This window comes from Lipotes vexillifer, unplaced genomic scaffold (genome assembly GCF_000442215.2).
Source record: "Lipotes vexillifer unplaced genomic scaffold, Lipotes_vexillifer_v1.1 scaffold527, whole genome shotgun sequence".
NCBI classification, from domain to species: Eukaryota; Metazoa; Chordata; class Mammalia; order Artiodactyla; family Lipotidae; genus Lipotes; species Lipotes vexillifer.
In genome coordinates, this window is record NW_006793902.1 from 2,514,780 (window position 1) to 2,540,490 (window position 25,711).

The following is a 25,711-nucleotide window of genomic DNA, read 5'->3' on the forward strand; positions in this document are numbered from 1 at the left end:
CATCTTCCCAGACTGAGGCACGAACCCGTGTCCCCTGCATCGGCAGGCGGACTCTCAACCACTGCGCCACCAGGGAAGCCCCATATACATATATATTAAAAGGCATCAAGGTAAATAAATTCTCATAAATTTGCAAGATATTTTCAAATCAGTATTAATGAAGAAATCCATGCATTGTAAAAGTTTAAAAAATATTATAAAATTACAATGTATAAAATAATAAAAGCCCTGGAAAAGGGTAGAAGCATCTCCAGAGCATTCAATTAAATGGATATTGCAGGATTTATATATATACATCCACACACCCATGCATGTGTGTTTGCGGGTGAATATACACAAAAGGGATATTGCAGTACAAAATAAAACTAGAGGTAGAGAACTACACAACTTTTTATAAACTAAATATATACGTATTACACATACACCAACACTGATTCTTAATTATATGCATTCAATTAAAAAAGAAAGACTGAAAGTTGTTGCAGTTGTTAGGGCCTCAGCAGAAAAGAAATGTGTCCATAACAGGATAATTTGAGGTTTTAACAGACTCACTGCTTTACAAAGCTTTGAGCTGAGTATAGAGAAATTCTAAGGGTTCCTAATGTAACCCCAGGACTGATAAGTGAAAAAAGAGAAAAAGAAGTTTCAGATACCCAGGGAAGTTTAAAATGTGCAAAGCCTACAAAACTGTCGTCACTTCTGACTCTGAATTTATAAGGTCCTGAAGACCACCCACAGGCTTGATCATTCAGGCTCACTGAAAGTTGTTACACTTACCAGTTAACCATTTATTATAGCTAAAGAATAGAGATTAAAATCAGTCAAAGGATGAAGCACATAGGGCAGAGTCTAGGACTCAAAGCTTCATGATTCCCCTCTTTGTCATCCTTCTTCCCAAACCACATGTATCAGTGAGTCAGTTTTTTCCATTGAATTGCACTTTGGACATCAACTACAAAAGCAGTAAACTGCAAAGTTAGGGAACAGTTCACAAGACCACTCTCACTTCTAATACCTGTTACAAGTTCAGGGCTTTCCTGAAACCACCCTCATATTCAATAACTATAAAACTCATATTCACTGAGAGCTGTTAGACTCAGTTAATGGTTTATTAGGGGGAAAGGATACTAATTAAAATCAGCCATGAGAAGAAATGTTTGGGGCAAAGCCCAGGAGAATTCTAAACATGGAGCTCCCAGATGTCTTCTCCTCATGGAGTCTAGTATAGCATTAAATCCTCTTGGAAATAATGTGTGACAATATACATGGAATATTGACAACCATGGAAGCTTACTTGACCTTTGGTGTCCAAAGTTTTTATTAGGGCTCCATCATATTGGCATAACTGACAGCCCATAAGGCTGATCTCAATTTCCAGCTCCTTAGGAGACTGAGCTGATATTACAAGATTCAAAGTCCCTACCTTGAATCAAATTTTATTATCTGACTGACTCAAGGACCCCAGGCAAACAAAGGCACAGCTATCAAGCATGACTCTCGACTCTTCAGGGTCTTAGATATTCTCTCTCACAAACCAAGGGCAAAGCCCATACTTCTTTATTGGCAAGGTTAAATTCTTTACAACACAGACCCCCTCAAAGGACAGAATCTTGTAGAGAGGGTTGCCATTAAGGGAGCAGTCACTTAAGGTTGAGGGACTAATGGGTCACTTCTGCAAAAAGTGTATTTAACAAAGTCAAGATGGAATAATAACACTCAATACAGTGAGTGCCAAAGAAAATAGGCATCCTGTATTTTAGTCGTTTGAGCAAAAACTAACACAATATTTCTGGAAAGCAAATGTTCAATATGAATAAAATAAATATTATAAATATGCATATGCTTTGACTCAGCAATTCCACTTCAAATTATTTATCCTATAGAATTTTTTAGATTGTGTAGTAAGATTAATTAATTAAATGTACTTATTATTTTAAAAATGATATTGAGCATATATTATGTGTCAGGTAACACACACTGACAGTACAGCAATAAATCAGTGAAGAAAGTCCCCAACCCTCAAGCAACTTTATTCTAATTGTTTCTTTGCATAAAAACAATTATATTATTGTTATATAAAATTGCAAGTATAATCTATTCATTAAATTATTACATACTCATAATATAAAATAAAATATTTCAGAAAAATATCTCAAGTAAATTGTTTTGCTAAGTGAAAAATGGACTGTGTATATGATAGCTCTTTTGTTGCATTAAAATTAGAAAATATATATATTTTTAAGAGCTTTCCACTAATTATTGCTGAGTAAAAATTATTGGAAATATTTTTTCTTCTCATCATTTTCAAATTTTTTTACAATAAGCATAATGAGAGCAACTCATAATTAGAAATAAAATAACATTTATGTTTTTAAAAATGGTTTCCTAAATGAAAGTACTTAATTTAACACTTCTTTAATAACATAATACATAACAGCAATATTAACACAATCTCTCCCTATAAATAAAACTTGAATGGTGAGAATTGCCAAGCTAGTATTTGAAAAAATCAAATGGTTCTTATAATTACATTTAAAAATTTAAATGTATTCTTATATAGTAGCAACAGTATACATTTTGGACAGAACAACTTTTAGTATTAAATTTTATTCATTTCTGTATGACCTTTGGCAAGTTAATTCACCTACCTTAGCTTAATTTCTGCATCTATAAATTACAACTAATTATAACTTCTCAATAGCTTTGTTCTGAAGATTAAATGGAATAACAATGCCTGGCACAGAGGATTTTAATTATTTTTTCTTTACTTTGAAGAGGATTATAATAGAAATGTTTATTTTTATTACCTGGGTTTAGTGTTAGCAATCTTAGACTTTTAGTTACTCTGATGAATTTCCTCAAATTAATCAAACCTATATTTCAAAATACTGAAAAAGTTCTCTGAAAGTCATTGATCTGTTTCTATGTTTAGTTCTATTAGTGGGTAATATTCTTGTTTTCTACATTACCATATGATTTATTTACTGTATCTAAATTAACATCAATTTATTTGACCCACTATTCACATGGACATTCTACTTGCATTTATACTTTCTGGAGCCTGCTCTTAGATTTTCATGAAACAGAAATTTTCTTATCTTTGAGCAAAATGTTTAGACCACACAAACTCATATATTCTCACATACAGAGACTGAATTTTCAGAGAAGAAAACAACATCATTCTCCAACAGTTTTCTTGAGTTACAAAGCTGTACAGAACTCATATTTTCTTGAAGGAATCACATTACTTATAATTTAACCGGCTTCCTAAGAACTTAGATTGACCCTGTTGATCTTCATAGCCATCCTTTAACCAAAGAAATTACGTCACTCTCTCAGGAGATATGTCACCTGAACCCAAAGGGGGAAAATAATACTATGTCCCCTCTTTGTTTTTAAGCAAGAACTTATCTGGAATGCTTCCTACGCTAATTACGACTAGACCAAAGATTAAAGAGGAAGAGGGATACAAATAGAATAAGGACGGTAAAGAAAATAGTGTAAAATAATAAGGATTAATGAAGAGTATATATATTTTTATATTCTTAGTACCTATAATCATATATAAGTATATAATAATATATACAATATAATAATGATAATATAATATATGCCGATATATATCAATATTATATACAAATTTACACATATATATAAAATAATATGAAAAAGTTATTACAAATAGCGGCAGTAACAGCAACAACAAAACCTTTCTCTGAACTGAATTAGTCAAAAGCTGCTTGCAGCTTTTGTGACAAATGAGAAAAGGAAGCTGATTGCTTTTTTAAAAGAATTTTAATCTTTTTAAATTGAAGTATAGTTGATTTACATTCTCATGTTTGTTTCAGGTGTACAGCACAGCAGTTCAGTTATCTATCTATCTATCTATCATCTATCTATCTATCATCTATCTATCTATTTATCTATCATCTATCTATCTAACATCTATCATCTATCTATCTATCTATCTATCATCTATCTATCTATCTATCTATCTCTATCTATCATCTATCTATCTATCTATCTATCTATCTGTCATCTATCTATTTATCTATCTATCTATCATCTATCTATCTATCTATCTATCATCTATCTATCTATCTATCTATCATCTATTTATCTATCTATCTATCAATCATCTATCTATCATCTATCTATCTATCTATCTATCTATCTATCTGTCATCTATCTATTTATCTATCTATCTATCATCTATCTATCTATCTATCTATCATCTATCTATCTATCTATCTATCTATCATCTATCTATCTATCTATCTATCTTTCATCTATCTATCTATCTATCTATCTATCATCTATCTATCTATCTATCTATCTATCTATCTATCTATCATCTATCTATCTATCTATCTATCTATCATCTATCTATCTATCTATCTATCTATCATCTATCTATCTATCTATCTATCTATCTATCATCTATCTATCTATCTATCTATCTATCATCTATCTATCTATCTATCTATCTATCATCTATCTATCTATCTATCTATCTATCTATCATCTATCTATCTATCTATCTATCTATCATCTATCTATCTATCTATCTATCTATCATCTATCTATCTATCTATCTATCTATCATCTATCTATCTATCTATCTATCTATCATCTATCTATCTATCTATCTATCTATCTATCATCTATCTATCTATCTATCTATCTATCATCTATCTATCTATCTATCTATCTATCTGTCATCTATCTATCTATCTATCTATCTATCATCTATCTATCTATCTATCTATCTATCTATCTATCTATCATCTATCTATCTATCTATCATCTATCTATCTATCATCTATCTATCTATATGTGGTAAGGAGCTGATTTCTTAGTGGAGAAGAGTTTCTTAAGGAGATGTGTGGGAGTGGGAGACAGGGGACCCAGACAGAGGTGTCAGACCCAGAACTCTGTTCAGTCTTGTAAAGGGAACGACAACAAAGCAAAGCCCAGCAGGGGCAGACTAAGATGCTTCACCATTCATTTCCACCAGACCTAGTGCCAGTTCAGGCCTTTTCTGTCCAGGTAAGCATATGTAGTTGAGAGAAATTTCTAGGAGTAAATAAGGGTCTTATATGACTGTTGGTGAGCAAAGCATGGCAATTCTTGGTTTACCTGATCTTTGGTGTATCCTGACTGAATATAAAATTGACATGGGGTAAAGGGTTTAATAGGAGTCAGGCAAAGAAACGAGCTAAAAACATTTGCTTCATGCGAAAAGTGTAGTATATTTTCCCAAAAGGTCTATTTTTTTTGTTTTACAACTTTCTAGCTTCTACTGAAATAAAATTTGATGTTTTAGTGTCTTATATTTTGGAGCATATATACAGAAAAACTAAGGAAGCCAAAATATTAGACAAAATATATAAAGAGGAGTACTATTGTAAATATTTAAAAAAATCCAATTTCAAACTCCCATTGCTGGAGACAAAATAAGAATAATGAACTCCCTGGCTCCTGTCACTTCTCAGTGACTTCACTGTGAACACTCATACTTTATTAATAACTCCTGGTATATATGCACGGCATCTCACCCACAGGTCTCAGAAATTACAAACACTGGATTTACACAAGAGGAAAATAAAATTGCAAGTCATCTCATTTTCTGAACAGGTGATTTGAAACCCAGAAAGGTTAAAATTGCTAAATATGAAGCAGAATTGTGAGTGAGTCAATGTTGTTTGGACCTATTAAAAGTGAGGCCATTCTCCTGTTATGGGCAATAAGTCCACAGCTTGATGATGGGTTAAGGACCACCGAAAAAAGGAAACCACATCTAGCTGAGTCGACTGCCTCATATTGCTTAAAATAATCCTCAAAACTCATAGGGTTATACAGAGAGAGCAAAATACAAGTCATCGAAAATCAAACAACAAGAAAACTATATTTGTAAACCGTTTTACAACCTACAAATATTTCATTGGTGTCTTTTAACAACTCCAGGTGATTTTCAACAAGTGACCAATGGAAGGTTAACATTATGGTTTTGTTTTTCTGTTTTCCATCCGCTTCCCTTCTAATTGAATGTAAGCTCAATAAGGGAAAAAACATGTCTTTCTGGTGACTCTCTTTGTTTTAGGATTTAAAAAAATATTTTAATAAGTAGAGAAAAGCTTTGTTCCTTTTATTATGCATATAAATTTTACAAATTACAGTTGTTTCTTTCTCTCTGAGGAAATAGAGAAGAGTGAATACAGAGAACAGTAAGTAAAACAAATGATCAGTCCTGGTGCTTACCCATAATACTGATGTATAACCAGAAGTCATACACAATAACCAAGTAGAAAGAGGCTTTACCCGTGTATACTGAGATGACAGATAAGCCAAATGTTCTACAAAGGAGATTTACCTTTACATAATTTACTCTTTTTCTTTTTTGTAAATATCTTTATTGGAGTATAATTGCTTGACAGTGGTTTGTTAGTTTCTGCTGCATAACAAAGTGAATCAGCTATACATATACATATATCCCCATATCTCCTCCCTCTTGCGTCTCCCTCCCACCCTCCCTATCCCACCCCTCTATATGGTCACAAAGCACCGACCTGATCTTCCTGTGCTGTGTGGCTGCTTCTAGTGACTCTTTTTATCCCCAACTCTTCTATCAGAATCTTGCCCAGAATAAGAGTTTAATAAATATCTCTTGAATATTGTTGGGTGGATAAACATAAAAACTGAGGCAGAATTAAAATGAGTGGAGCGTTCCTACACTCAGTTCAGAGTTTTTTTCTTGCAGCATATAACTGGCTCATGATAGATAATAAATTAAAAAATGTGGAAAGAAGAGAGAGGAAGAAAGGAAGGAAAACAATTTGTTTTCCAGAAAGTAACAAGTTAGTGTGATACTCCAACACGGAAATAACTGCGGGGGAGGTGGGCAAACGATGGATGGTCATGAAGGGTATAGAGAAAAACTCTTAAAGATTCTACAGAGGAGTTAGGGGGAAATAGCCTTCTCACTTATAGAACAAAATTTAACTGAATCAGGATGAAAAGAAAGAGTATTGCCAATCAGAGTAAGGTAAAGTAAAAATAAAGATATAGAGAAAATGATTGTTTGGGAAATATATATTGCTTTTCATAAGCATAGGAAACTTCAGATTCAATAGATGGCTTCTCAATTTTTATCTTTAGTAATGATATTTTCCTCCTTAGGAATCCACTCCTATTGTCATATGTACTTCACCAAAACAAACAAACAAACCAAAAAACCCAATCCATTTCAAATATAGCACTCTCTGATCATAATGTCTTTTCTTCCAGCTCATTTATTCTCACTCCAAAATTTCCTTCTAGCATGTTTCTTGCCTACATTGATTTCCCTTTCTCGGCCATGTCCAATTAGTGCTCACAGAATATCAATTGCTTCCCTATATTTTCTAGCACTGCTGCAGTTTGGTTGGATATGTGATTGAGTTCTAGCAAATAGAATGGTGAGAAGATACTATATGTCACTTCCTGTCTGAAGTATTCTCCTGTTGTGGTAAACTTATGGCCATGTGATAAAATGACAGGAAGGCCATATCTTTGCTGATTCATCAAATCAAGGTCTCCCACTTTCCTTCTTTACTTGAATGAGAAATTAAGACTTGGTTGTGTTAAACCACTGAAATAGTAGAGTTTATATGTTGCTACAACAAATCTAGCATTGATTTTCCTAATGTAACACTCTTCTAATCATTCTTCATGGAGAGCACCAGAGGGATTGTTCAAAAATGTATTAAATAGCATCTTGTCACTCCCTTTTTAAAAACTATTCATTTGCTTCCCATTGAACTTGGATGAAATTCAAATCCCTGACAATATTCTCAAAGGCTCACCCCATGTGGCTTCTATCAACCACTCAGAATTCACCTCCCTTCACTCCCTCACTGGTTTTCATTCTCTTTCACAAGTATGCCAGCCCTTTGTACTTTGTGTGCCTTCTGCTTGCAGTGCTTATTTCCAAGATCATCACAGACCTAGATCCAAGTTTAAACACAATCTCGTCATGAGTTTGCCCCAACTTAGTTAAAGGAGCATCCTCAATTACTGTGTACTCTAGGGTTAGTTACGGTTGATGTTTTTCTTAGCACACAGCATTCCCCTCCAGTTCTTTATTTGTTCACATGCTTATCATATGTATACAATTTGAGTTCCTTGATGGCACAGACACCATTGTGATTATTTCTTTCATCTTTGTATTCTGGAAATATTGAACAGTGCTGGAAAGATGCCCCTCAAGATATATTTGTTGACTGGAACAAAATCAGTAAGATAATTTTGCAGAGAGATTAGTCCATGAATAAACCAAAATCCAGAGGAGGTGACATTTGAGATAATAATTGAATGGTACGATGCTGCTAACTTGCAACGTTCAGGAAGCAGAACATTCCAGGAGAGGAGACAGCAATTGCAAAATACTAAAGGCAGAAATAAGCACAGTGTGTTCCTGGAAGAGAAATAAGGTCAGTGAAACCAGAGAATAGTAAGAAAGAGCTTTGGATTCTTTACCCAATGTTGTGCCTTTGCCTGGGAGAGGCGAGATGGTCCTCCCCAGAGAGCAGAAAGTAGTCATATAATTAACACCCACGCACCTAGCCTGGGATGGGATGCTAGGGTTCCCTGCCCATGGCTTTCTTGCTAACATTATCCATTCTGACCCTAGGCTTGAAACGCAACAACTTTTACACAATGCCTCAGTAGGAGAGATTCTCAGATATACTATTGTTTTTAAAAAATGGACTTACATAAAAACAGTAACAAAAATTTTCCTCAGCATTTAAACAAGACTTTTGGACACAGATTTTTAACAGCTAGTTTCCAGGCAGGTCTACTGATGAGATTATCCTAAGGAAGAAAATAGAAATCCCACTTACTTCATGACCTACTTTTTCATTCCAGATAGGCAATACCAAAATACGAGCATCTTAGTCACTGAATGTCAGAAGAACTAACTGTTCCACAGAAATTGTATATAGTTTTGATGTGGAAATAGAAAGTTAAGAAAAAAAGCTTTGGTCTGAGATTGTATTTTTGTTGACTGATTTGGGGAAGATAGCAAATGGGGAATAATACCTCTTATACCTACAATGTAAGGACTAGCAAAGCACAAGAAGTGAGTCTATACAAATGCATTTTTCTTCAGCAATGTGCCAAGGGCCCAATTGCAACACAGAGGTGGCTATTTCCAGGATGTGAAATCTACACTTTTTTCAGGCCACTAGGAAAACTATTTTGAGCCATCCTCAATTATGCAGTGCCAAATAGGCTCGTTTGCTTCCCCTCTTTCTCTTCATTCTCGCAGTGGCCAAAGTGAAGGAGGCCAAAATCAGTTTGAGACTTAAAGTTCCAAGATTCTACATTTTGATTCATTTAAAATGATCTAAGATCTAATTTTCTAAGATCTAGCTTCAGGGTCTTTATTTAATTTGGGCAGCATTAAACTCTGGCATAATGATTTGCACTAATCTCTCAAAAGAAAGTTTTCTACTAGAATGGCAATTGATTCATTTTTACTTGGAAATCAGCCAATTGAACCCATATGTCATATCTGCTTGCTGGCCAGTGCCACCTTTCTTGAGAAGAGAAGGCAATGAGAGATGCAAAACGAAAGTCAAAAGGTAGATAGAGTATCTGGGTAAGGGGAACTGGAAGATCAGAAAAGATTTTTGTTATCAATCTCAGCATCTAAATCTCCTAATGACATAAATCTGTCAAGTTGATGAAAATATTGTTCTTCTTATGATTAGAAACTCCCAGGCAACCTAGATGTCAATCAAAAAATTCATCTTCTTCAACTTTTCTTTTTCTAACACCCACAACAATCATCACCACTGCCTTCTTACTCATCAGTTTGGGAACTCACTTCTTAATTTGACCAAACTAGCACAAATTGATATAGCATTTTTATAATTCTCATTGAATTAATATGAGGGATGCTTCATACTGATTTGGGAGGCATCCTAATTTAATAGAAACCCACCTTCCATCATGTATGGAATGAGTTATTTGGAGGACTATGTCTTGTAGATTATTAGCACTATCCCAAAAGTGTGGACTTTTTCTAACTTTACTGTTAAAAGAATACTATTTGAAGACTATTGACATAGAATAGAGTTTCTATGTGACATGTAGTTATTAATTCATGCCACAGTCATTTATTGTCTGTCCACTAGTTGACAGGCTCTGGTAGGGGGTATCATTTAATTTATCTTCTAAAAAGTGACACTGTTGAAAATTAAACCAGGAAAACAGACATCAACCAGTACTGTCAATGAAAAACCAAGAGAAACAATCACCTTATGCTCTGGGAAAAAAACACTAATTCAAACTGAAGAAAAGCTAGAGCATGAAATGGTGAATCTTATATCACCCTTCCCCTCAAGGACCCAACAAAGTGGTACTAGTGGTACATTTGTAGATGCGACACATGCGTGACTTTAGTTGTCCATTCAATATTTTTTTAAATGCTTTAAATATTTTCAGTGGCTTTTATCCCCCTAAGTATTAAGGCCTCAGTAAGAACTGTATACATAGATTCATTTTCTATTATATTATCAAGAAAATAAACAGCATAAATTTCAACAATGGGAAAATTCCTACTGCAAACTATAGAATAGTTTGCAGATGTATATATTATTCTTGAGATTCTTTTTGAATTTATTTCCAGAGGATAAAAAATTAAAGGATGAACACAGTTGTGTCAAAATTTTAAGGTTATGATGATTATGTTTACTTTAGTTTGAAAGTTTGAGCCCCAAATTATGCTGTAATGCTTCCTGGAATGATCATATTGACCTATGAGTCTGGGGACTATGCATCAGACCTATGAGTATGTCTGAAATTAATCCTCTCACTTATCGCCTAGTTGATAGTTTTTCTTTTCAGAAGGTAAGCTTTTATGGAACAGCTTGTGATTCATAGTTTGTCAATGAGAAAAGATCTTGGTTAAGCCCTTTTGATTTTATTGGAATTTAACAAATTCTATGTAACAATACTGAACAGAGCCTTGTATAGAATCAACACTCAATAAAAATTTAAGGACTCTACCCCCTATTTTGGACACAAATGAATTCTTCTATATCTAGAGTACCTGTAATTCTTGGTTTACCCCAAACTGTCATGCTTTATGACTCCTGTTCCAGTGTCTGATCCAGAAAGCAACCTCTTTCATTCTCAGAAGCCTTTTGTTTTGGAGCACAAATTATTAGGTCTTCCAATCTAAGATTTCCATATTCACATAGCTAAGGCCTTTTCCCTCTCACACGCTTCAAATTTTTCAGTTCAATTTGACCTAAATGTTGAGTGTCCTTATTTCCTCCCTCCTATTAACATACAATTGATTGTACTGGATATTAAGTTAATCTGTTCATTTATTCAAATGTACATATCTTCAGTGCTCAGCACTATGTTAGAGCCCAAGGATATAATGATAAGCAAGGTCCATATGACTCTGCCCTCATAAAATACATGAATGTCTAGTGGATAAGGCTAAGAAAGGTTAAGACAAAGGAAAGTCTAAGAAAGCCAAACTGATAGCTACAGGAAGAAATTTGCCAGTGTCAGTCAAGTTCTCAAGCCGAGGAAGGGAAAGAAACCCTGGATCTCTTAGGTCTGAGCTGGAAAGCTAAAGCTTTCAAATTCTAATGGGATCAAAGGAGCTCATATCCTGCATCTTTCACAACTTAGAATCTCATTACATCCACTCATAGACTGACTATAGAATCCTGAACTTTCAGACCATAATATGGCTTCTCTGGTATGGGGAAAAAAAGCATTTCATTTTTCAATACAGATAAGGTAGGAATTGAAAATTAGTTGATTTCCTTTTGGCTCTTTTAATTCTTTCCTGAACAGTCACCACAATGTGGGGCATAAGTGACACCCTGTGCTGCCAGACTCCCTGGTTCTGTGAAACTTCTTAGCTCTCACACAATTTATGAACCAATTAAGGCCTTTGGAAAGTCATAGTACAGTGACACAGGTACTGGAATGTAGCATTCACAGTATTAGGGAATGCATAACTGCCTGGAAAAGTCCCCTTTGTTATAAAAAATTAAATTTTGTTTTACTTTTCTTTTGGTCTAACAAGGGAAAATATGTTAATTATGGTTTTCTAGCTCTGACTCATTTCAGATTTGCAGGATCAGTCCAGACATAATACTCTCATTTAAATCCAAATAAATCTTTCTTTCCTTCTTTCTTTTATTTTGTTTAAATTGTTATTGAATCCACAGTGGATTCATCCAACCATTATAAAACATGTGTTAGGATATGTATTGGGTTTAAGAAATAAACGCTTTCTCTGAATTGCAAATGAATAGTACTATTAGTACTACTATGGAAATAATAATATTTGGTTCCTGAAAAAATTTAAGTAGAAGTCAGAATATAATGTAATATGAAACATAGTAAATGATCAATAAATATTATAAGTAAGTGTTGGGATTTCCTACATTAATTGAAAAGGTAAACCAAATAAACTGATGAGTATTTCCAAATCTGAGAACCTTTTAAATAAATTTAAAACCACCATTTTAACACACACACACACACTCTCCCCCCACACACAGAGACATTAATATATAAAGAGAAATTATTAGGGCTTAACAGACCAAACAGTGCAGTCTAGCAACAAATCTAAAGGGTTACTCAACCTGTATAAAGTAGATCTAACAATCCAAATAGAATAAAAAGAATCCAATATTTTCAAACCTGAATAATCATTATAATATATGCACTTTAATGCCGGTGTCAATACTTTCTTGCTTAAAGGATGATTAATTGTATTTTCCATTTCTAGGACTGTCATAATTTAGCCATTTCAGAGACATATTCATAATACTACCAATATTATTTTCATAGCTTATATTTTTTCAGCTATACTATATTACATGCTGGTCACAAATCCAGTGATTTAGATGAGACTTTTTTTTTATTATCTCCATTTTACAGGTGAGAAAACTGAGGCTTAAGAATATCATGTTACTATATACAGAGCTATAATTTATCAAATATGAAGATAAGTTTTACCATTTGGTCTTATTCCACTTGCAGACCTGAGGACATTAATCACACTTTTTCAGAATTATAAACATGCATCCTGTCTTTTTTAGGTTTATTTTTCAGGGTAGTGGAAAGAGAACCATATATTGAAGATGACAATCATAATAATAATGATTAATCATGACTGACATTATGAGTGCTTTTGTCTTAAAATATAACTGCGTAAACAAGGTTTTCTGCAGTTTAATTTCTGCTGTTGAGGAAAATACCTTCATTTGTATTTCCTGCAGACAAGACGCTTTCAGAGGACTGCCTGCAAATCCCAGCCTCTGGGCACAGCAGTGCCCTATCTGGGGCTTTCATGCAAATGTCTCATTGCACTCAACCAAAATTACAAATTGATTACAAGTCACATAAACAGGGATCATCTTAGTCATCACAGAAGTTTAGCTGTCTCTGGGCTGAAACAAGGCAGCTGTTTAATCACAAACACTGTACTCTTCAATAGTGTAGGACAGTGTGAAAATGGTCTGATTCACAAATGCTGCCTTCGACTGTAGCTACATAAATATCAAAACAATGTAAATATGTTAAAGACAAACCAAAGTAAGACTAAAAATAGTGAAATAACGAATTAGTAAACTGACATACGAAGGGAGATTAAAATTAAAAATCAGTGGACTCTTCATTCTGCAGAGGCAGAAGTGAAATATAATGGAATCCAGTCCAAAGACTACATGACTCCATTAGTAACGTGATCTGTGTCAAGTCACTTATACATTACGAAGCTCAACTTTCTTACCCAGGAAAGTATTGAGACTACATTATCTCTAACGTCCTTTCCATGACTAGAGTTCTCGTAATTCTATAATATTTTTTAAATGAACTTTTATTTTAAAGAATGAGGCTAAAACAGGGCAGAGGTCAAAAGATATACATGGTGCCTTCACAAAGCCTGGAAAATTCCTACCGTCCGTGATGTGAATTATTGATCCATATATTTGTCATTCTTTCCCATCTTGAAAGATGATGAAGTCATTCCCAGTTTTATAACATTACTAAATTTGTCTTCACTGGGGAGCAAAAAGTATGGTTATATTACATTGTTAACCAAAATTTCAAGATGGTCACTCTGAGTCTTGACCTTTTTTTAAATAAGTAAACTAGTAAGTGAACAAAATTTCTGCTTTCACCAAAAAATAATAATAATAATAATAAACTGTCTTTTAAAAGCCGATATATGAGCAGAGCCTTAAGTGGGGTTTTCAAGAAAATATGTTGTTACTTAGGCTCAGAAAATTTTTAAATTATTACCCATGCCTTCAGCTTCTACTTTCTTCCCTCATAGCTACAAAATAGACTGCACTTACCAAAAACAAAAAACACCTACTTAGGTAACTACATGGCTTCTTTCTGTATTGTGTCAAAACAGAAGAAGTTGCACCAGACAATATTAAACAGGCAAGAAAGACTTTATTCAAGGCTCTGGCAATAGAGGAGAGGGATGAGTTCAGAATTCAGCCTGAATTAAACTCCTCTGAAACAAAGGGCAGGAGCATTTTTATGAAGGTAGGGTTGGAAGTTCTTAGACACATCCATATTTGCTAATTGGCTTTATCTATAGGAAAAATCAACTTTCTCCTATCTTCATGGTGGAAGGTAGTTTTACTACTTTGAGTGAGGCATCTACCCAAGTTAGGCTCCTACTTACCCACAGAGGATAGGAGATAGAGGCTTTATCTGCCTAGAAGATTACATTTCAAATGGATGACCCCCAGGTCCTAGAGAAAGACATTCCTGGGTTGTAAAAATGAGGCTTTAAAAAAATTTGCATCTCAGAGTAATAGAGAACAATCTTACAATTACAAATAAAACAGTCTAGGAAAAGGGAGATCAGGAGCCAGAGTTAGGAAGAAGCCTGTCTAAAATTTAGTCAAGCTGAGAGAACATTAAGGCCATCTTGTCCAGTTGCAAACTTCTCTAAACATAGTCAAAAGGAAAGTGGTTGGAGGAGAGAAAAGTGAAGAGAGAAAGATACAGATAGAGGTAGACAAATGATAGTAGTAGATAGATAAATGATTTAAAGATAGATAGATAAATGATAGATAGATAGATGATAGATAGATAGATAGATGATAGATAGATAATAGATGGACAGCCATAGATTGATAGACACAATTTATAGTGAATACTTTACAGTGACTCCTTACTATGAGCCTCCAGAATAAGAAGTAGAAAGAAAGGGTAAAAGAAATTTAGTTTGGATTCTTAAATCCAGTGCTCTCTACTACAGAATAAATCTGGACAGCTCTTGGTTACATCAGCAGATGACAGGATATCAAGAAGCCTGCATATAAAACTTCAGTGCAGTATAAGTACCTCTTTTCTTGGAATATTCACTTCAATTGGTATAGTCATAACATAGAACATTGATAGCCAGATGGTGGGTTAATCTTCCTCACTAACCATCATTTCAACAATTATGTCAAACAAGTGGGCTATGCTGGGTATTATCAGAAAAAGGCAATCCTTTATTTTGTCCCCCCACTGATCATTCATACCTGCTTCTATGCTGTAAATTTATATGTCATAGTTCTCCTACTATGCCCTTAATGAAAGATTGGGCTGATTCTATATCAAACTATCATCAGAAACCATTTTCTCTATCTCTTGGTTTTTGACCATCTCTTTGCAAGAACTGCTGAGATGACAAGCATTTCACATTAGAATATGTAGGGAGTTTTCACCTGCTGTTTTGGGTTCCAAATCAAAATAGATACACAGAGAATCCAATCTGAACATCTATTTTACTACCTATCTTTGCTGCCATCTGCTCTCTTTTCTCTCTACTATTCCTTTTGACCATTTAAGTGATATTTAAGCATTGTATTTATTTCCTGAGACTGCTGTAACAAACTACCATAAATTTGGTGGCTTAAAATAACATAAATTTATTCTTTCACAGTTCTAGAGGCTAGAAGTCCAAAATCAAGGTAAGACCACAATCTCTACAGAGTCTCTAAGGGAAATTCTGTTTCTGCCTTTTCTAGGTTTTAATAGTTTCTAGCCTTCCTTGGCTTGAGCTCACATTACTACAATATCTGCCTGCATCTTCACATTACTTTCTGCCAAGTAATCCAGAGTAGTTTTTTCTTCTCAATATCCTTAACTCACGTTTGCAAAGATCCTTTATCCAAATAAGATAACATTTACAAATTAGAGGGATTAGAACTTGATATCTTGGGGAGGCCATTATGTGTTCTAACTTATCATCATGCATTGTTAAAAGGTATTATTTAGGCACAGACTAGCAATGGGATTAGTCCCTATAAAATGTTTTTTTAATTAAAAATTTTTTAAATTGAAGTATAGTTGATTTAAAATGTGCTAATTTCTGCTGTATAGCAAAATGATTCAGCCATATATATATATATATATATATGTATATGTATGTATGTATACATTCTTTTTTGTATTCTTTTCCATTGTGGTTTATCACAGGATATTGAATATAGTTCCCTGTGCTATACAGGACCTTGTTGCTTATGCATTCTATATGTAATAGTTTGCATCTGATAACCCCAAACACTCTAAGGTGTTTTGTATTTCTTAACACAAAATGTATTTTATAACAATTACAGACATAGAAAAGTAAGCCCTTAGTAAAAGTATATGGAGAAAAAATGGGAATTTTTCCCCTCAGCCCACTCTACAAAATTCTCATTACCATAGCATTTGCCATGATTTGGAGACCTTTTCTTTCCCACAGCACTAATGATAGAGGCATTTAACAGTAAGGAAAAAAAATAAATAATAGATTTAGCAAACTAAAACTGTCTTAGACTAAGATAATATTAATGAGAACAATAAAAGACAATATTTGCATTTCTGTTTGGGGAGAACATTATAGAGAAAGTAATTTAACAATTTGCATACTATTATGCATTAACTGTCTTCAAGTTGTATTTTATCCTTCATTAATCACAATTTTTGTATTTTTCCAAGTTGCCCAAAATGCTGTTACTGCATTCACTTGAAATATAACATAGTGATCAAGACCCAAGACATTAGATTCAGACATAACTGAATTTGAACCCCATGTCCTCCTCACAATTTCTGGGCTACCAAGGAAATGATTTTTCTTCTAAGAATGCTACTTATACTTTGTAAAACTCCTAATGTATGCTAAGTTCTTGGTATTTGACCACTCAATGATGGAGCCTGGAATGAGTCTGGAGGTAGATTGCCTGGGTTCAAATCCCACTCCCACTTTTTAGTCTTGTGATATTGAATAAGTTAGTTAATACCTTTTCTCCATCAGTTTTCTCATCTGCATAATGAAATAATGATCTATCTTTCAGTGTCATGGTAAGGATTAAATTATTTAATTCATGAAAAGCATAGAGCCTGGCACATATGAAACCCTCAGTGAGGATGAGCTATTATGGTCCTCGTCATCAGCACCATCATCATTTCTCTTTATATTGTATTGATACTAAAAGGATTACTCAGCAATTCTAAGAGGTACCACTGTTGAGAGAACTCTAGATTTAAATTAGATTTCAGGAAGAAATATTATATATGTTTTAATATAGAGATGAATAAGATTTATAATTTGCTTGTATATAATGCCTATCTCATAATAAGTAAAGAAAAGGAATGCTGAGCAGAAACTTGATGTAGTAAATCAGAACTATTTTAATAACAAAGAAAATTTAGAGTTAGCATAATGAACAACTGAATGTCTGAGAGAATGAAGATCATTGTTGAAGTTACTGGAAACAAAACACTTCAAAGGAAACAGTCTTTGCATGTAGAACAAATCATGATATAAATGCACATCCTTGTTTAAGATGTGGTAACAATTCATGAACATCAGCACAAAAATTCTAAAACATATGCCAAGACACATTGGTGAAGATGAGAATTTTCAGGAAGACTGCATATCAAAAGAAGCCAGCTGATATGGTATTAAATTCCACCATGATTTGGTCTAGAGATTTGACCAGTTATCTTCAGTTTATCTATAATATTTTAAAGAGATAACTGTAAGATCCAGGAATGGTTGTTTATGAATGTTATATGTTATTAATTATTATAATTTTAGAATCAAAACATTCATTGATGTTTATTCAAAGCCTCCTTCCATAGGCTACAGTATTAGACAAATAAGCCCTTGTTTTAAACAATTATAATTTGTAATTATAAAAGTCTGTCACTTAAGCTAAAATCATGTCTTTAATATTAGAATCTGGTACATGAAAAGGAAGGTAGTCATTTGATTCTGTTTTTCATGAATGTATAAATCATGACTGAAAATATCAGTTGTTCTTGATTTATTGAGTAATAATAACAAATTCAGGAAAAGAAAAGATATGAAGATGAAAGTGAGAAATCTGAATTAGGGTGAATATGATGCCATTGATGGAAGAAGGATTTTAGGAGGAAGAAACAGGGAGGAAAACACTGTTTAATTCTGAACACATTGGCTTTTATGTAATAGTATCTGAATGAAGATTTTCATAGATAATTAGGAAAAATGGAATTGGAATTCAAGTCAACATTTAGATAAGTTTTAAACTTGGAGATAGAATCAGATTACTAGAAAAAAAGTGTTCATCTAGGGGTGTTGGTGATACATACTGAACTTCAGGGAGAAGTCACAGAATGGAATCAGAGAGAAGTCATAGCTTTTGGAGGACCAGAAAAATGCCATATATTCTATGTCTGGGGAGAACATCTGTTACTGTTGAAACACATTTCCCAAGAATAAATGAAAGTCTATCTTCCTATATCTCACACCCACTGCTTTCTAATTCTACCGTATAAACTCTGCAGAACAATTGTAATGTTCCCTCCTTTTGGTCCTTCAAAAGGGCAATGACTATTTTTTCCCCCTATTCGTGGCATTATATTCTTTGTACTTACCCTAGAATCTGCTATACAATAGCTTATAAATATTTATTAAATGATTGCATACATGAAGAAAGCTATCATCATATTATTCCCAATTTTTTTCTTCCCTGGGTTATTTATGTATGTGGCCATACTATTCCTGCTACTTTACCAGAAATGCACACCCATATGAGTACTGCTTGTTTATAAAAGTTCTGCAGATGGTGGAAGCTCTGATTATTTCGACCGTAATGTTTTTCTCATCTTCTTCAGGCTCTGGAGAGAGACGTGCTCTAGAAAGACATCATGGAGCTGTCAATCATGCAGGTTCAAGCTGACCCAAAGAGGATCCCTTTCTATGTCTATGGTAATCCACTCAAGCAGAGCTAGTCAGGTTTCCCAGTGATAATTATATAAACTTTGAGATAGAAAAATCCATTTTCTGAAGGAATTGGTGAGCTAAAAGGATGTGAGTTACTGCTCAAATGGTCTGCTATTGCTGCCACAGGAGAAGAAACTGTAGAGAATGAGGATCAGTAGAAGTTAGTATAGTTGAGGTCTGGAGAGAAAGCTGCCCTGTGACATTGTTGACCTAGAACTTGGCAATCAAGTTGAGCCCTGGGGCTCACCTTTTCAAGAGCCAATGAATTTTTTTCCTAAACTATATTCAGTAGGTGTTCCATCACTTGTAATTAGAAAATGACTCATTAAAATCAGCACCCAAAATGGCACACGGATTCTTAAGTGTGGTCTGATTTCTACAAAGTTCTAATTAGATGAGAAAACATGTTTGCTTGCCATTATAATTTTCCCAACATATGGTTGTGATTTATGTATTAAAATGTGATATTATTACCTACTGATTGATAATCATCTGCTTCCTTCCATATTTGGTCACCATGATGCCACCTACATTCATACAAGGGAGAATTTTGAGAGACAATAAGCCAATCAGGTTTTCAAGCCAATTAAATGTATGTTATTTTTAGCATATATTTTTACCATAAGAAATTATTCTTCACTTGAAGAAAAAATTCAAACCTGCTACATCTTATTATGTTTCATGGGGTGCTGAAAGAGACTGCTTTAAACAAAATATTTTACTGACAAAATGTCTTTATAATAAGATCCTTGTTATGCCAACCTAATTTTCTTTTAAATGGCAATAGAGCTTAGATACACTTTTAATCAGTTTTATAGAATGACAGTGGAACTAGGATGATGAACTAGATAAATCCAAGTAAAAGTCATTTGGGGCAAACAAATAAGGTAGAGTTATTTGGTGGAGTGTTATTTTTTGAATGGTAAGTATAGGGTGAGGGGGGAAAGATTACTCACAGGAAATGTGCTGGAGAATGTCTTCTCTGTAGAGTGGTTGTAGAAAATGTAAAAGGCCCTCTAAAGCTTACCTGGAATTTTTTGAGTAGAAAATAAATGAAATTGTCAGAAAGAAGCAGAATTTTTAAAAATCAGTTTTTCCAAAGTTAGATTACATTTCCTTTTTGTTGTACTTCTAATGGCTTCTTGAGCCTTTCATTTTCTTCTAATTGTCATCTTAAAAAAACAACTCTAATGAAATTGCTGAAGGTGTCAGAAAAATGTATAGAGAGAAGCAAGGTGCTACAATCATCCATTATTATGAGACTGTGAACTGTAAACATCAGACAGGGCACCCACCACTGCAGAGGCAAATTGAAAGCTGAAAGAGGTTTGCTTTATTGTCTCTCTGATTTAAAATTGATTGAAAGGCATATACAAATGGAAAAGCTGTCAAAAACTGTGGTATGTTCATAGCTCATCTTTTCCTTCTGACCCAAAGCTTTAATGGAATTCCTTTCAGGTGCAGAAGGAAGAAGGTAGGTTTTGAACCCGTCATGTAGAAGTGTGAACTGAGATCTGGACATAGGAGGCAACCATTTCCTAGTGTCTGTTGATACAAATCTTTAGCACAGTAGATTTGCCCAAGTTGATGAAATAAGTGCGTAGACCACATTGCCTAATTGTGTAGTGTTTTGTTGTCATTCACACAAAAGATAATGCTCTCAAGTCTGAAGGACATTCAAAAGTCATGTGAAAATAGGATGACGTGAAAAAAAAATGGTACATCTAGGACAGCATCTCTGATTTGCTCTTTGCTTCTTTCCTTGTCTCTGTGCCAACACCCTCACCAAGACATTGTCATCTCACCTCTGGCTTGGTCCCTTTTCCTGAATCCACACTGCTGTCTGACATTTATCATTTTCTTGGGGAGTGGAAGAGGGATGGAGTGGGAATTTGGGGTTAGCAGATGCAAACTGTTATATAAAATGGCTAAACAACAAGGTCTAACTGTATAGCATAGGGAAATATATTCAATATTCTATGATAAACCATAATGGAAAAGAATGTATATACATGTATATACATTCAGCAGAAATTAATACATTATAAAACAACTATATTTCAATTTAAAAAATTAAAAAATAATTTATCACATTCTCTAAACTAGACTAAATATTTTGAAGGAGTTAATTTATACTTAATTTAACTTAATTTAATTTAATTCTGCACCACAAATCTTTTAAGGGCTCTCAACTGCCAGTATTCTAACTGAAAATTAAGAACTACAGGCAGGCAGTCAGAGTTCTCAGGAATATTGCTCCACTTTATACCTCCACCATTAGCATTTATTAATCCCCTAAACTTTTCATTATAGACAAACTGGTCTCCTTCACCACACCCTCACCCCCAGACACCTCTGACCCAACACAATATACTTAGTTCTACCTTTAAACAATTTAGTGAATTATTTTCCTTACATGAAGAACCTATCCTGATACTCTCTGTATTTACAAATTGTATCCATTCTTCAGATTTTCATTCAAATCTTAATGTCTTCATGTTTAAGATGTATCAGGAAATATTCAGTTGTTTTTGCTGGAATAAGTTCTTAACATGGAAAACCAGTCCGTTTTATAAGATCAATAACAGGTAAGATGCAGTTTTTTTGTGGCAACAGCATGTAACAAGACAGCACTTAAAATTTTGTACTGTTTCTTGTTTTATGCACGCATATATATCCACACCCACATACAAAACATATGCTCATTTTTGGTGCAATAGAATAATTACTCTTAAAATTAGAAATAGTTGTATGATTGAAAATAGAAAAAAATTTCAAAGACCATTTAATTATGAGATTTGATCAGACTCAAAGTGAAATATCAAATATTAGTACCAACCAATTTCTTAATATCAACCACATTGATAAAAGTAAATGAAGTAAAACAATGTATTAAAGCTTACACATAATCACTTGAACTCTAGAATATCCGATTTCTAGATATCACAGATTATTTTTGCATTGGGATTTCCTTTTTATGATAATAGAATTTACTCAGATCTTTAATGTTTTTCTGTAATAAAATTTTAATAAATAATGCTTAAATTCAAAATCATTCAAAACACAACTAAATGTGTTTTGAAAGAAGACTCTCAGCTTCTTTCAGCATTAACTCAATATTATCAAATATTTAGGCAAACAGAATTAAAATCTGACTGTAAAAATGCACATACAACATTTTTAAAGGCAAGGTGCCACCTGACACTTCGGAAGAAGCTAGTAAGTCTCAGAGAATACTTTATCAAGGCAGTGCTATTGACATTGTAATAAACATGTTAAAAGCACAAAAAAATCTGTGAAAATATAATTAGTACAATATTCTAAAAAGAGTATAGAAAATAACTCAAAAATATGAATCCAAAACACTTGAGACATTAATTTTAAGGCTAAGAATATTTGAAATCTTCACACAGCAGGTGGAAGAGGTTTCCAATATAGCTGCTCTCTGCATTTTTCAGGTGTTTATTTTAAAAGAAGATTAACAAAAAGTGAGTATGAAAAGAAAAGAAACAACCTTCTTAAGTGTCTGGCATTTTAAAAATATTCTGTCAAGTAAGGTGTCAAAACTGTGATGATATTTGTATTGAGAATATGAACAGCATGAGAGAAAAACTATGACACTTTTATTATGTGTAAGCTATCATTATATGTTTCATAGAAAAATAACACCAGTTAGGAAAGTTGCTGGAAAGTATTGTCATAAAATATCATTACTAAGTGTATTTATTTAAGTTTTGGGGCAGAGGATTTTAATTTTATTTTGTTTAGAGTTACTTGTAATCCTAGTTGGAGTCCTTTTTTTTTTTTTTTTGTACTGGAATCTGTTGTATGTTTCTATGAAAGTTTATGATATGTGAATTTCAAATGGCATTTTAAATGTTAGCAGTTCAACTCTATACATTGTTTATGGAGCTTGCATATTTTGCTCCTAATATTAATAATCTAAATAAATCCAACTCACATTCACAGAGTCACCTACTTTTAAATGTAGCTAATTGTCAGCATTAAATTGTCAGCATTAAAACTGAAACTTAACATCTGATTTCATCACTCAAGGAAATATAAATGTGACTATTTTGAAACATTGAATGATTATTTAATAGGTGAAGCCACATCTAATTTGATGATTTTTTTGAAAGATTTCTAAGTTACAAGATACATTTAAAAAAAATTCTTCTCGGGGCTTCCCTGGTGGCGCAGTGGTTGAGAGTCCGCCTGCCGATGCAAGGGAGGCGGGTTCATGCCCCGGTCCGGGAGGATCCCACATGCCGCAGAGCGGCTGGGCCCGTGAGCCATGGCCGCTGAGCCTGCGCGTCCGGAGCCTGTGCTCCGCAGCGGGAGGGGCCACAGCGGTGACAGGCCCGCGTACCGCAAAAAAATAAAAAATAAAGCTCTTCGCAAACAATGAACATCTCTGTCGGCAAAGGAACATTTTCAGATTCAATTAAAGAGCAAGTACTAGTTAAATACTGGTAAGGTAGTGATTTAATTTTGAAAAAAATCACTGCTATTTTGTCAAGCTTCCAGAACAATTTAATTGGAAGCTTGATAGTACAGAGAATTGTTTTAAAATCATCTGCAATTATTTATCTGTGTAAATCAAGAATTTCTCAACACTGTGCCCTGAAAAACAAAATTGAGAAATAAATTGGAAAGCAAACCTGAATTAAACATGAAATAATTTATACCAACAAAATATTCTCTGGTTCTGCTGTATACATTAGAATTTCTTTTTTTTTTTTTTTTTTTTTTTTTTTTTTTCTCTCACTGCTGCGGCCTCTCCCTTTGCGGAGCACAGGCTCCAGACGCACAGGCCCAACGGCCATGGCTCATGGGCCCAGCGGCTCCGCGGCATGTGGGATCTTCCCGGACCGGGACACGAACCCCTGTCTCCTACATTGGCAGGCGGACTCTCAACCACTGCGCCACCAGGGAAGCCCCAAAGTTTTATTTTGTATTGTTCCATATTAATTTTGTGATGTTGGTTAAATTACCTAGTGTCCATAAGAGAACTCTAGTGTGGCAGAAGGAACCTAAATTTTATCTGAAGTCAAATCTCCTAGTTGCATTTATGAGCTTTATGAGGTAAACACATCACTTAAAGTCCTTTATATCTCCTTTTCCTCATCCTTAAAATGGTGATAATAATAGCTTTTTCATATGATGGTTAATAAGACTGCTTATGTAAAATGAGAAGCATAACTTGGCATATGATAAGGGCTTAATAGGTGTTACAGACCTTCATCTTTAGTCCTTGTTAAGTTCAAGAATGGTCTTGGGAATCCTTCAGAAGGGCCTTCCATCACCAAGGAGCAGAGAATGGAATATACTAAATGTCAGAAGAAAAAGAAGAATCAAGCTCTTTGTTTAGAGAGAAATATACTTTATTTGGTGATTTGCTAGTATTCAGGAAGGTAGAATGATTACAAGTTGAATGTCACTTGCCTTTTCCCTCAATATTTTACCAAGGCAACTCTCCAGGAGCAAAAAAAAAAAAAAAATGACCAGAGGCTCCAGGTGAATCTACAATTTTATAATACAATATTTATATTTGTCATCCAGAAATAAGATCTGTGATTCACTGAAATAATAGTTTAAAATGTCCTATTAAACAATTTTTATTTTTATAAAATAAAACAGATTTTATAAAACAAATTTTATTTTCATATTTCTTGGGAAAATACAAGGCATTGCTCTATTTGAAAACACTTTAAATTTTTTTTTAATTTTAAAATAAAAATGATGAAAAATGAGAGAAAATAATGGGAACAGTCACAATGGGAGCATCATTTTGAAATATATAAATAAATAAACTGTTATAGGATTAGTGAGGGCCAAAAAAATAGAGAGTAGAAAGTTACTATTTCTTAAATTTACGTTGTGTGCTAGACCACAGGTCAGATATCTGCATATGTTAATTCAACTCCAACTCATAATAAATTTATGGAATAACTTCTGGAATCCCTATTTTACAAATGCGAAAACAGAAGCTCTGAGAGATTATATAAAAGGTCCCATATCTAGTGCTAGAGAGACCTTACCAGCTTTCCCCTCCTTCCAGACATAGAGAGGTTTTACAGTTTTCCACTCCTTCTACAGTTAGTCAAGGTCAAGTTACTATTTCTGTGTTGGGAACAGAAGTGATTGACATGAGCCAGTTCTGGACTGATGCACTTAAATGTAGGTGGGGGACACTTCAATGTTCTTTTTTTTGCTACATTGACCTAGAAGACAACACATTCCACATGGTACAGCCGTAAAATTATGTGACCAGTCAGCCTGGAACAATGAGTTTCCGCATGGAGAATAACAATGGACTTTGTGTGGACAAGAAATAAATCTTTGATATGCTCAGGGTGATTGGAAGCCAGGCTATCCTGATGGCAAGCTTTTTACTCTTTACCTATACTTTTCTCCCCTCCA